This window comes from Dreissena polymorpha, chromosome 13 (assembly GCF_020536995.1).
Source record: "Dreissena polymorpha isolate Duluth1 chromosome 13, UMN_Dpol_1.0, whole genome shotgun sequence".
Taxonomy (NCBI): Eukaryota; Metazoa; Mollusca; class Bivalvia; order Myida; family Dreissenidae; genus Dreissena; species Dreissena polymorpha.
This window is the reverse complement of record NC_068367.1, coordinates 71,290,293-71,304,319: the sequence shown is the minus strand read 5'-3', so window position 1 is coordinate 71,304,319 and position 14,027 is coordinate 71,290,293. Positions and strand designations below refer to the sequence as shown.

Sequence of the window (14,027 nt, the reverse complement as noted above, 5' to 3'; positions counted from 1 at the left end):
AACACGTGAGTTACATACTGCATTATTTATCCGTTCTCAAAAATAAACTATAATTAAGAAATAACTTATTCTTATTAGGAAAATTTAAGGACGATTAACTTTTTCTTATTCTAATTATTTGTTTATAGATATGCTATTATGGAGAACGTTTTTTTGATGAAATATATAACTTACGCGTAAAAAACATACATCATATCAACTTAAACAGGATATAACCGTCGTGAATAGATTCTCAATTGTTTTGATAATATCAAATTTTCAACGTTGGTTGTAATTAAATCAGTCATGTGTTAAACAAAATTAACTACAAACGAAATAAAACTTGTTATTGATGTGTGTTTTTTAGCTCTTAGTAGTTGGCGAGGGCTTTAATACATTTGATGGTATCTCATAATGCTGCATTTAAAATTAAACACGCAATAGTTGATACATTTTACCATATCAATCAGGGCTCGAATTTAACTTTTTTTTCTACTCGCAAAACATTGCGAGCAGCTTTAATACCAACTCGCAAAATCAAAACCATTCTCGCAAATTTTTCTGGAAACATAATTTAGTGTTGTTTTTTTTTTTATTCAACAGTTAACTTTGCTTTATCTTTCGTATTGTTATTTCCATCTGTGGGCAAACAGAAACTAGTTATTTTTCGCTTCGACGCCATGTCTGATCAAGTTCAATGACCACGTGTGAATTAGTCGACTGTTTAGCGTTATTTGTACCAATACCATCCTGGTATCTGTACTATAAGTATACTAGTCTATATACAAGGTGCGCGCTTACGCATAAGGGTATTAGGACGTTCTATGACCTATGGTTTAGCGTTCAGGACGTCAAACGCAATATTACTGGTTTTTTTTTTCACTATTTCTTTACTCGCAAAAAATTACTAGTGGCTTAAAACTAAACTCGCAATCGGTATTTTTCACTCGCATTTTGCGAGTGTGCGAGTGTTAATTTCGAGCCCTGATCAATAGAAACGACGCGCGCTTGTATGTTTTTGCAAGAGCGATAATTTAATGACGTTACTATCTTTAATTATAGATTGGCCGCATCAAATATTTTTTAGTTGCAGACTCATATATCAGAATTGCAAAAGTGTTCTTATTTTTTGGGAAAAACAAACCACATGTTAAATGTCCATGAATTACTTTCATATGAATTTGGGTATTTGCCTTATTGTGTTTTGGTATATACCTAATAGTGTTATCTGTGTTGTTTATACATGGACAATCGCATCCTCACGTATGGTGAAATTAATACTATAACTTTTCATGAACAAAGTGATGTCTTCCATTCAGTAATACTGGTCAATACTCAATTATTCTTTGTAACATTATTAAACGAACCGTCATTTTGGTGTCATTACGCATGTTTTAGCGTTATAAAACACAAAATCTTTGCAAGATAATACAAAATAACAATTTATGCTTACGGGGAATCGTGTTTTATTATTTGTGTTTAATTTGAAAACAAACAGCTCTGTTTCAAATATAAAATAAAGACGTCATTGTTGCAATTGTGAGTAAACGGTATGCACTTCCTTTATTTCTAAGTCCGACTACTTTCGACACGATTGGGGTTTATCTAATCAAAATGTTGTTAATGAGTAAATTTGTAATACAAAGATTATAATATCGAACATATAAATCGATCCTTTGTGAACAATTCCTCACCTCGCTGTATTTAGGTTAATATAAATCCTCCAAACAATTTGGCCATCTTTACACGTTTTCGAAAAATGGGGAAATAATTTAGAGTTCGCAGTAGTACCAACATGGAATATAAATGCACAGCCCTTGCAAATCACGTCAATTTTTTAATACTGTTAACAGACAGGTATAACTCGTTTATGCATCATTAAGTAAACATAAAACATATTGACAAACAACGAAGCCCAAATATCGCATTACGTCATGCATATACAGTACAGCTCACGCAAAACCAACAAATTCCGCGTTCCGCGGAGTTTGACGACATCAATTGTACGCGGAGTCGACTCGGCATCGACCATCTGGTCGCCGAGTCGCCGTTGTTCGCCGAGACACGCCGCGGCAAGCCTCGGCATGATGCCGAGGAAATTGTTGGTGATATGACGCTGAGTCACTCGGCGAACAATCTTATAAACAATAATTTACCTGGGATAGAAACTGATTACAAGTTCCGAAATCATGATGTTTATTAAATGTAGATAAACTACGTTCGTACAATTCCTCTAAATAAAATATAATTAAAACACACTGTATCGTTACCGTTACGCTGTTTCAGTTCCTTCATTACTGAAACAATTAGTGTATTGTATACTGACTGCAGCTTCTTGGGAAAACAGGGCTTAATGCATATGCATAAATTGTCAACCCAGTACCAGAGACTGTCTTTAAACGAAAGACACCATAAAATCAGAAAGTGTCCTTTATTAGCTTGCGCGAACTGCACTGGCTAATCAGTGTGCACAGGACACCACTTATTGGACATACATAAGGCCCCGTTTTCCCTGAACGCAGCCAATATGTACATTTTTCAATGACAAACTGGCCAATGTCGTCGCACAGGCTGTTAAACAATATTGATTACATACACACACTCACTGTTTGCAGTGTACCAGTGGTGAAGCATAAACAGGCTAATCAGTGTGCACAAGCAGATGCGGTGGTCATCGTTCTTAGGGTAGTTAAGAGCAGACCGACTTGCAAAACTAGCTCTTAACCTAAATTGTTCGCAAGCGAACAACTAACAAGAGAGGTGTTTGTCAGAAACACAATGCCCCCTTCTGCGCCGCTTTGAAGCCATATATTTGATCGTTGACCTTGAAGGATGACCATGACCTTTGACCACACAAAAGGTGCAGCTCCATGAGATACACATGCATGCCAAATATCAAGTTTCTATCTTCAATATTGCAAAAGTTATGACTAATGAAACAGTGTTCGGACGGACGGACGGACGGACTGACGGACGGACAGACAGACATACAGACGGACGGCTTAACGGACAGTTCAAAAACTACATGCCACTCTTCGGGGGCATAAAAAAACACGTACGTATGCCAAATACTGCTGTTCACATAACATTATTGTATTTCAGCCAATGGAACCACATATATCTCAGACACGTGAAGTATCATATGCAAATGATGATGATGATGATGATGATGATGAAAATGACGACGACGACCACGACGCCGCCGCCGCCCCGCCACCGCCGCCGATGCTGCTGCTGCTGATGATGATGATGATGATGCTGATTATGTTCAATATCACGACCGCATTTGAACATAGATTTAGAAGTGGACCGCTAATCATTAGAACTGACGTGTATACATGTACATCGAACAAGCATAATAGGCTTCAATGTAAACGAGTGTTCTGATTAAAAATAAGTAGCTTTTCTTCACATGGACTGGGTATTAAAGATAAAGACCGCAGGAGCACATCGGCAATCGAAATAGCGCTGTACCCCGCAAATTCATGTGTTGAACATTACGTTAAGAAAATAAGAACACTGTCATTACATTTTTCTTACAAAATTCCTTGCGTGTCATGAATTACCAAAAGGTTGTAATCGTAACACCATTATACGTTTGCCTTACATATACGTATCGAAGGCAATGATACGTGAAGTTTTCAGTGGTAAACCTTTATCATGATTTTTGGCAAAATATGCATTGAAAAATTTGGCATTCATACCTGCTCTAACTGCCACACTTAAAATGATCGCATTACCAACAAGAGCGCCGCATGACGGAGCAATATACGCCCGATTCGTGTGCCATTGGAGATGATACACTGATGATTGATGTATTTGTTTTGGAAATAAGCAAAAAAAAAAATAAACCCGATGAAAATATCGCAAAATAAAACTGGATAAAAATATTGCATAAAAATATTGCATGTGTTAATCGGTTGCATGTCTCCAATCAGACCTGACTGATATATAATCTATATACTACCTCTGACCAAGTTTGGTGAATTCAACTTGAACTAGAGCTTTGTCACTGAATGTGACTTATACCCCCATACCACTTTGACGCAGGATAAAAAGTTGTTTAAAAGTTTCGGATGAATACAATTTGAATTAGAGTCCGGACAAAGTGGCGCCGTTGAAAATGCACTAATTGACCCTATGACCTAGTTCTTGACCCGACATGACCCATATTCGAACTTGACCTAGATATCAACTAGATGCAACTACTGACCAAGTTTGGTAAAGATCGGATGAATACAATTTGAATAAGAGTCCGGACAAAGTGGCGCTGTTGAAAATGGACTAATTGACCCTATGACCTAGTTTTTTACCTGGCATGACCCATATTCGAACTTGGCCTAGATATCAACTAGATGCAACTACTGACCAAGTTTGGTGAAGATAAGATTTATACAATTTGAATTAGAGTCCGGACAAAGTAAAATGCACTAATTGACCCTTTGACCTAGTTTTTGACCCAGCATGACCCATATTCGGACTTGACCTAGATATCAACTAGATGCAACTACTGACCAAGTTTGGTGAAGATCGGATGAATACAATTTGAATTAGAGTCCGGACAAAGTGGCGCCGTTGAAAATGCACTAATTGACCCTATGACCTAGTTTTTGACCCGGCATGACCCATATTCGAACTTAGCCTATATATCAACTAGATGCAACTGCTGACCAAGTTTGGTGAAGATCGGATGAATACAACTTGAAATAGAGTCCGGACAAAGTGGCCCCTTTGAAAATGCACTTATTGACCCTATGACCTAGTTTTTGACCCGGCATGACCCATATTCGAACTTGGCCTAGATATCAACTAGATGCAACTGCTGACCAAGTTTGGTGAAGATCGGATGAATACAATTTGAATTAGAGTCCGGACAAAGTGATGCCTTCCGCCCGCCGCCCGCCCGCCGCCCGCCCGCCCGCCAAGGGGTTTCACATAATACGTCCCGTATTTTATACGGGCGTATAAAAAGCGTTAAAATAACGACGAAAATGATCACCTGAACACTATTTTAGACTTAAATAATCAATTTACATAACCGCGCCTGTAACTTAAGAAGCCTCTCCAAACAAATATTCAGCAATAAATACAACCATGACCTACTTAAATACAATGGCTGTTTATACAAGTTAACATGTAATATAATGTGATTCACATAACTACTCAAAACCACACTATGGCTCATAGGCGTTTACAAGTAACAGGATTAAAGATCTTATCTACAATGTAAAGCGTGCTGTTCATGAATGTTCCTTATTCTTGATCATACAAATATTTGTCTGAAAAGGCTTGCTGTATAATACAATGCATATTGCAAAACATTTACAATGGCAGGAAAATAATGTGATCGGCAGAAACACGTTTTAAATATCCTTGCATAATGGCACATCAGACCACCATGGCATGCACCTGTTTGTTCTTAAGTGTTAATACTCTCTTGGTTAGTCGTTGGAAATTCTACACATTCGATACTTATCTTCCTGTTGTCACGGACAATTAAGAAACTATATTCAGCCTAATGGTATGCAAAATATATTAATGTAGAGCAGGCTTGGCTGGGATATTGATTTTATCAGACCGCCATTCCCGGGCGTTGTATCAGATTGCAAAGATACAATACGTATTCAAATGTTTGTTTAAAACTCACGGCGCACTGTCATGTTTTCAGCGCTAACATACACGTAGGCCATGCTTAAGTACGGTATACTTTTCCACAATGAATTTGAGGCCTTGACATAAATTATTGCATTTTTAAGAGGGTTTTAACATGCGACTTAGTTGCAGTTTCGTAACATGTAACCGCTGCGTGCTGTAAACATTAAGCTTGTAATATGATCCGCGGGAAAAAAACTAGGCCTGTTAAAGGGAGCTTACACATTTTAATGAAATAAGAAAACGAATGAGGTATATTGCCAATATATGAAGGTGTGTCCCCCATTTATATGTGGTACTATATTTTTGTGCTTTATTATTCACATATCCATAATACTTATAATGAGTTTATGGAAAAGACGATTATATAAAGTACAACATGGTAGATAATAAGACGAGACTAAATGTCATTTGCAGTACATAGGATATACACTTTTTTTTAAACAAACATAATAAAATGCAACATGAATTCAAAACCATAAATATATATAATAAAAATATGTTATGTGTTTCTATTATACAATTAATCGATTTTATGATGCTTGTTTCAAACAGAAAATGATAACTGATCGCACTTAATAAAATAACTCATCCTATTACGTGTATATCCCAGTAAACCATGTCTCGTAGGAAAAGAATATATATACACATCTAAAAACTTTAAGTGTATTATCAATAACGTAAATAATGGCCAGCTTGTAGGGGAATTTTCTTTTCTTTATTTAAGAGTGTGCAAATCTAGTATCAGTTTAACGATCGGTATGTCCAGTTCCGAAAATTGGAATAACAAATATTTATCAAGCATATGTGTTACACACGGAAGTTTTATACATAAAAGTAGTTAATAAGATATCAGCTATGTCTGCCCGACTTAAGTTATTCATTGAAAATAATTGGCATTGCAAATATGTTCTTCCCATTTCACAAAATCTTAAAACAGCAAGCCCAAAAATTAAAGGACGTACTTGCAAACCTATTTTATCATATACAAAAACAAGCTGTGCAGGTGTATCGATTGCAACAGACCGGGATTTTCCAAAGACGTATCAGATTTCACAAGTACAATTTAAACTTATGAGGTGTTCGCCATGGGTCTTATAAATATTGGGTGTATTAACATAAACGAAATATCAAGCGCACAAGCCCTCCCGTTCATCATGTTTTAGGTACAGGATCTTCAACAATAGACAAATACATACTAGTAATACATGCCATGGCCAATGCGTCCCAACAATATATACCAGAGTGCAAGCTTCATTTTTATATTATAACGGGTATTTGAACATAACATACATACTTTCGAATTTTTACAACTTTAAGATTTATAAAAATATGTTATGTTAAAGGTTTAATAATCGTACGGTCAAATAAAACATTATATCAAATCGCTGAAGGCACTGAAGTTGTTCGCTATTGCATAATCTTAGTTTTCAAAATTATGTTATAGCTTTTTATACCGCAAGTTTGAAATGCACACAACCCATTCAAATTTATAAAGAGTGTGTCGCAAAGCAGAGGTTGAGATGTGGGTGCACTGTTTATCCTCATATTAATGTTATAGAGATAACTTAGACAAAGCAACAACAATATGTCTCTCTTTTTTCGCAGATGGTTGCTGCACTGGCAGCCATCTTTAGAATTTTGGTTGCCTTGCTAAAGAATAACAAGCCTAGAATCATGTACATGTTGTGAAATGTGTATCTAATACTTCATTTATTTTCTTTAAATTATTGAGCAACAATTTTGCCGACATGACAGACTTTTAATGCATCATGTCTTGTTGTGAGCCGGAATTGAATCATTCCCTATGCCTAATTGATCCACAGTCGCCAATTTGTATTCTATGTTTAATTGGATTAAGTTGTTTCAAGCTTTGAAAAAGCTAGTTGCCCTGCTGTTTAGCCCAACTGTAACCAACTTTTGAAATTGAATTTGCTGGGCTGAAATCTACTGGCCTCAGGCTAACAGGCAACCACAAAACATGTAAGATATTCATGATATAATATCTGACAGTGTATTGAACTCATTCAATTTGCAAGTCTGCAGACATTAAAGGGACCTTTTCACATTTTGGTAAATTGACAAAATTAAAAGATTTAATAATTTGGAGAGTTCTGTTGCTGTTTTTATGTTTTTTCATACTATGAGGATTGCTTATATAGAGTATAAAATACATCTCTCATTGTATGAGCACGGATGGTCGCGTGGTCTGAACGATAGACTTTTATTCCAGGGGTCAGTGGTTCGAGACCACTTGAGTGTTACTTTTTTGGTTCTTTGTTTTTGTTCTTGTTTTTTAATGGAGCTTTTGAGATCCAATGTTTACATTTATCATTATTAAGCATTTAATTCCAAACTGTAAAAAAGTCCCTTTTAGATGTTTACTAAAATGCCACAAGGTAAAACAGTAGAACTTATTGGTTGTGTATTTGCTTTAAAAGTGATTTTGTTTATTTGCCTTGTTAGCGAGGTAACTTTGAAGTAATTATCACTTTTATCCTTTTTTTCAAATCATTAATAATAAGATAATTTAAGCTTCATTTTGAGAAAACAGGGCTTAATGCATATGCATTAATTGTCATCCCAATACCAGAGACTGTCTTTTAACGAAAAACCCCATAAAATCAGAAAGTGTCGTCCATGATAATCTTGTGCGCTTTGCACAGGCTAATCAGTGTGCAAAGGACACCACTTATTTGACATGCATTTAGTCCCGTTTTCCCTGAAAGCAGCAAATATGTACAGATTTCAATGACAAACTGGCCAATGTCGTCGCACAAGCTGTTGATCACTTTCGATTACATACAAACACTAACTCTTACTGTCTGCAGTGTACCAGTGGTGAAGTATAAACTGGCTAATCAGTGTGCAAAGGCAGATGCGGTGGTCATCGTTCTTAACGTATTTAAGAGCAGACCGACTTGCAAAACTTGCTCTTAACCTTAGTTCTTTGCAAGCGAACAACTTAATATATCAGGGTGTTATTTGTATCTGTTTTTAATATTCGTTAATTTGAACATTATTTAACATTTGTTATAATATTCATACCAGATTTGTAAATATTTCGTTTCGGCGAATCGCCGCGTATTAAACTCGGCGTGATAAGGCGGATCGATGCCGAGGCAGAAAAAGACGCGGTGTCACTCCGCGAATTATCGCCGAGTGCTCCGGCGGCATGCCGAGTGAATACTCGTTGTGGATGTGGAGAAACTTCGAAAACAAAACAATCTGTCCGCGGCATAGCCGCGAATTTGTTGATTTTGCGTGAGCTGTACTGTACACACAACATATACATACACAACAAGTGTCATTGTATCAATAAAGGAGCAATGATCTTATCGATTCGCCCGAACAAACAACATTATAAAGCTTCATTTACGATCAAAATTAACGATGGACTGACGAGTCTACACTAAGCATATATCAAGGCGATTTCGGCTTTTTATGAAGGGTTGTTTTATCGAACAGACATTTAACCCACTGATTTAATCCACTGGTTGTAAAGGTACACTGAAACGAGACAAATTCACGTTATTTTGACAAGATGAACATTATATTGACTGAACGTCACTTCGACTTCATACTTGATAATTGACACTTTATATTGTGTGAGTAAAGACGTATACATACATGAAAGTATTTCTCCTTACTCGCCATGTGTATGCAATGAATACTCTCACTTATTTGTTTTCGCCAAAATTAGCGATAAGACCAGCCGGACTACAATTAGTTATAATTGAGATGCCCGGGCAGAACACTGCTCGCCCTGGCTAAAGGAAGACCAATAACTTTTATATATTGGAAATAGGAAACTAAAAGTCGGGTCAATTTATATAATAGTGACTGTGCATCAATGACTTCAGTCCATATACACTTTATCTGGCTGGCCTTAGTTATCAAACGGCCCTAAATGGGTAAACATATATTAACACATGTTTCCATTACATTAACACGCATTGTTTTTACAATTAAATTAAACAGAATTTGCATTCAATCTGCTGAACTTATAAAGCAAAATGTAATGTCACTGTTATGTGTGCATGTGTTTTGGTTGGTGATTATCGTTACAATATCCTTTTGAAACCAACAGCTTAATTAGTTTGAGCGTATACAAGTACAGTTTGCCACGTGATCTCCATTAATAGATTAAGGGAAATCGACACCAGCTTTCATATTTTGTAGGTCATGAGGACAATAGTTCGTATTAATTTCTGAATTATTTCAGGAATATAGTGAACATCGCAATATTCTTGCAAAGAACGGTGACGAATTTAAACGATCTCAATAAAGGCTTTTTAAACACCTCCACATACATCAATTTATTAAACTTAAAACAGAAGTCCAAAAACAAAACGACTGTTTTAAACAAAACGTTTATCTCATTGGCCACTTTCATAAAATGCTTCTTAAAATATGCACTTCAATTTTATTATATTATATTCAATATTCTCAACTAAATTCAACTTACTAAACTTGAGCAACAAATGTATCGCATGCTTACCATTCTGCCCTAACACACGATTTTCGAAATCGAATAAATGTTAATGGGGATTTATTTCCTTCAAAGCATACTCAAACGCATTTTTTTAATTGTCAATGCTTTTTTATTAAACTTGTCTTCTAATTATTTACATTTAAAACCGTTGCTTCAGAATTATTGTAACGCAAATGCAAAGAATCCAGCTTTAAATGATGTGTTTAATCACAGAAATATCTTCGTTCGAATTTAGTTTAAAGTAAATACAGTTTTGAATGCCAATACAATGGCGGAATATTTGGTTAAGTAGAAAATGTTCCTAACATATTATATACATATACATCTGCCTTATATAATTCATATAGGCCGTAGCCGTATAACTCAGGACATTGTTCCGTTATAACGGCTGCGTGACGATTATAGCCGTCCGATTCACCTCTGCCGTATGTTATTGTGTAAATACATATGTTTATTTATTTGATGTGGTCGTTAAATCTTGGGTAAAGGCCCTGATGCCTTTATATTGGCACCGAGCCGATTATAGACATCGGACACAGCTCTTCCGTATGTTATTATAAACAAATAATATACAGCACAGCATGGTCGGACTTCCATGATCGGCCCGCTCCCGATATAAATGCCCAAAGGCCTTGATCTGATACATAACCTCCAGAGATTGACTGATATAATCAGCTACAGCGCTGATAAGAAATAGATATGGTAGTGGTATGATAAATGTACATTTACTATTGACATCAGTTATTCGACCGGTTTTTAATCCCATACAGACAATGTAGTGTTATGTTTATTTGAGATTCCAGCCAAATGCCTCAATAAAAAAGACGAGCTGAACACATGCAGAAAACGGATTGTTTAGAGACAACTTCCATGACAATATACGTGATTTCAAGATGCCATACGGTTAATTAATAAGCGTATTGTATAAAAGTTAACCGAACGCACCGCAGCTCAAATCGGCAATAATGTTTATAACATGTTTACAAAGTAAAAACAAATACCTAATACTGTACAGGTCATTTAAAATATCAAAAAACCATCTTGAAGCTAGTGCGCAGACGGAATCGTCATTAGCAACACATACATATTACAATGCTGAAGCAGATATATGATCGCAGGACCTAATGACTAATAATTTTCAATAATAACGTCAGTTTACTTAACAAACTTAAAGTTATGGTACAGCTTAAAATACATCAATTTACGACTAACTAAAAGGATGTTCACAAGACAAACCAAACAAATAAAATCGAAAGGTTTGTATTCGTGATAAGGTATTACTTATTAAAGGATACAATTCAATGTTTACCAGTAGTGTTATGTTGCTCATTTTAAACACAATTATTTAAATAGTTAGATCTGTAAAAAACGTTCATATTGCCATTCGTCAATATATGAACTTGAATTTCGAAAGTGTGTTTTATTGTTGTGATTTCATACAAATTTAATTATATTTAATTACCAACGAAATCAATTCGTTAAGAAAATAAAATAGTGTGTTGAATTAAGTAAGATTTTAATAAAGGATTCAGCAGTGACTATAAATACTTAGAGAGTGATATATTGATATGTATATATACTATACAGTCAATTTTTAACTACATACCTTAAAATCCGTAAACTCCGTATTAAATTAGAACCTTTCAGCCTTTATCTTTGCACTAACTTTGCCATAGCCTTTTACAAAGTGCGTGTTTATATAGATCCATTCAATAGCTCTTCCATCCGTGAAGCGCATATTATTCGCTTCGTGGAATACGAATTCCGTTTTAATGGGTTCGCCCAAATTGTCCCCTTCGTAGAAGTCGAATTTCGTTTAAATAGGTTTACAATGATTACATATTGAAGCACAATAACAAGAAATATGTAGCATTTAAAAAGCCAGGACCCAGAATCGTCAAGCTCATATGAAACTCAAAAAATGAAGTTTTTTATATTAATAAAATACCTGTCATCTTATAATAGTATTACTTTTTGTATAAACCTTTCTGTCGATAAACATATAATATAAAGCCCAGTAAGTAATTATATATATCATAAAAAAATTACAGTAAAACTGCGATAACTCGAGGTAGCACGGGACTGACCTCGATGCTCGAGAAAGCAGGTTTTGAGTAATCCATGGTATTAATTGTTTTCACTGTTTCGGTTGGTGATGCTAAACTGCTGACCGCAAACGCTTTATTTAAATGTAAGACGGTGCTTGGAAAAGAAAAGAGGCTGTAAAAATCTCTGAAGGTTACATAATACTAAACTAAACAATAAGAATGATCGTTTAGTCATGTAATTTTATCAACATACACACATAACACATATATAATAAAAAATAGTCAACCAATATTCAATGTACATGTCGCATGTGAAGCATATTAAAAATAGCGCACAAAGTACACATGCGCATGAAACAAAACACAAAAAACAACATGATCACGAAGCTTTCCTGATCTAGCTATCCCCATACCCCCGACAAGTGGGTCCTTCACTAGATTGCTCTTTTATAACATACATTTTATCATAATCATCAATTGCTGGTAATTATTTAATTATAATTAAAACTGTGTAGCTTTTATCTGCATCTCAAGAATTACAATTTGCAGTGTTTCTTAAATTGCGCACCTAATCAAGCGTTTTTTGTCATTAAAATGGCTAAAAATCGCATAAACACGTGCAAAATATATTGTTTTAGAATACATGTAAAATATATACCGTGAGAAAATGAAACGTTCTTTATCATACATCTTTAATCTGAGCTTGGGAGATATTGTTTCACAATTAACATCTACTACATAGGCAGTATTCAAATATTGTTGGTGAAATACCACTATATAATCTCAAAACTTAAATACAACATTTCTGAGTCCTGTGGTTTAAGAGCAGCAGATTTAAAATGTATTAAAATATATATATATATATATATGATACTTTTTGAAAGAATGTTATACATAAAATTAAGATAACAACTTAAATTGGGATATATGATGTAGATATGATGTGCATTATTATTGTAAAGTACGGATAAAAATTTAACAGTATTTTTTCACTCAATAACTATACAAGTTGAATTGCATATTAAGATTCGTAATTTAACGATCATGAACTTTTTTACAGAGCAAGTTATGCAAGTCAGTCTGCTTCAAGCTACGCTAGGAACGATAACCACTGATGGTTCTGCTCTTAGCTACGCTTAGGAACGATAACCACTGCCTGTAGGCCTGCACTGCCTGCAGTAAAATTATGCAGACGACGAATGCTGGTCTGCTCTACTACGCTAGGAACGATAACCACCGCATCTGCATGTTTATAAATCACCACTGATACACTGTAGTCTTGCGGACTGTCTTCTTTTTAAACCCGCTGTTAACATTTAAATCACTTAGCGGTTTATGTAGTGTGTATGTAATCAATTATAGTGTTTAACAGCTTATGCGACGACATTGGCTAGTCTAGTGTTTAAGGCTGCTTTCAGGGAAACCGGGGCTTAATGCATGTCAAATAACATTAGCATTTGCACACTGATTAGCCTATGTAATGCGCACATTTTGTCTAAGTTATCTCTATAACATAAATATGAGGATAAACAGTTCACACACATCTCGACCTGTGCTTTAAGACACACCTTATATAAATTTGAATGGGTTGTGTTCATTTCAAACTTACGATATAAAAAGCTATAACATAATTTTGAAAACTCTGTTGCGTTTAAGATTATGCAATAGCGAACAACTTCAGTGCCTTCAGTGCTTTTATTTACTCATGCTATAAAGTTATCAATTGGACTATGTCGCGAAATGCGTGTTAATTTACCTCATATAAGGCTTAAGTTGATTATCTTTGGTTAATAGGTTTTGATTATTTGTTCCCATGGTTATATGTAAAAAAAATCCTAAACCCTTGTTTTATG

The 14,027-nt window shown here is 35.2% G+C and overlaps 1 long non-coding RNA gene across 1 annotated transcript in view; it reads right to left on the bottom strand.

The window, feature by feature from the left end:
* The window catches only part of LOC127855211 (uncharacterized), a 39,612-nt gene that overhangs the window by 24,580 nt on the left and 1,005 nt on the right, over positions 1–14,027 (bottom strand). The window lies entirely within an intron of this gene.